Raw genomic sequence first — 1,388 nt, forward strand, 5'->3', positions numbered from 1 at the left:
TATTGTATGTTGATTTTATTTCCTGCAACTTTACTGAATTTGTTTATTAATTCTATCAGTGTTTTGGTGGAGTCTTTAGAGTTTTCTCTATAAAAGATGATCATGACATCTGGCAAATTAATTTCTTCCTTTCAAATTTGGATGCTTTTAAAAAATTTTTTAAATTTATTTTTTAATTGATCCATGATAATTGTATATATTAATGGAGTTCAGTGTGATGCCTGGATACATTTATACAGTGTGCAATGATCATATCAGGGTAATTAGCATATCCATCATCTTAAACATTTGTCACTTCCTTGTATTGGGAGCATTTAAAATCCTCTCTACTAGCTACTTGAAGTTATACAGTAATTTGTTGTTAGCTGTAGTCTCCCTACAGTGCTAAAAATCTCTAGATCTTATGCTTCCTGTCTGGCTACAATTTGAAATCCATAATTGTACATATTTATGGGATACAGTTATACTTTGCTATAAAATACAAAGTAATGATCAAATGAGGGTGATTAGCATGTCCGTCACTGCAAACATTTACCATTTATGTTGAGAACATTTGAACTCCTCTGTTCTCGCCATTTAAAAATATACAATAAATTATTGTTAACTATATTCACCTAAAAGAGCTATAGAATAGAGCATACTCTTCCTTTCTAGCTGTATGTTTTTATCTGTTAACCAACCTCTCCCTAAACCCCCCTTCCCTTTTACCCTTGCTCTAGTAACCACAACTCTACTTTCTACTTTTATGAGCTCAACTTTTATAGCTCCTGCATGAGTGAGAACATGTGGTATTTATCTTTCTGTGCCTGACACTTCCCTAAACATAATGTCTACTAGGCTTATTCATGTTGCCGCAAGCCATAAAGAAAGAACAGATGCCTTTTATTTCTTATTCTTGTCTCATTGCTCTGGCTAGGACTTTCAGAACAATGTTGAAGAGAAGTGGAAAGAGTGAACATCCTTGTCTTATTCCTGATCTTAGAAGAAAACTTTTTGACTTTTCACCATTAAGATATTAGCTGTGGGCTTGTCTATATACCCTTTGTTGTAATGAGGTACATTCCTTATATGACTAATTTGTTGAGAGGTTTTATCATAAAAGCATGTTGAATTTTGTCATTACTTTTTTTTTCCTTTAAATTTTTATTTTGTCAATATACAATGTGGTTGATTATTATGGCCCATCACCGAAACCTCCCACCCTCCTCCCTCTCCCCCCTCCCACCCAAGAATGTCCTTTCCGTTTGCTTGCTGTAACAACTTCAAAAAATTGTAGTTGTTATATCTTCTTCCCCCCCCTGCCAGTTTTGTGTGTGTGTGTGTGTGAGAGTGAATTAATTAATTTATTTTTAGCTCCCACCAATAAGTGAGAACATGTGGTATTTCTT

The sequence above is a fragment of the Galeopterus variegatus genome, unplaced genomic scaffold (assembly GCF_000696425.1).
Source record: "Galeopterus variegatus unplaced genomic scaffold, G_variegatus-3.0.2 Scaffold12088, whole genome shotgun sequence".
NCBI classification, from domain to species: Eukaryota; Metazoa; Chordata; class Mammalia; order Dermoptera; family Cynocephalidae; genus Galeopterus; species Galeopterus variegatus.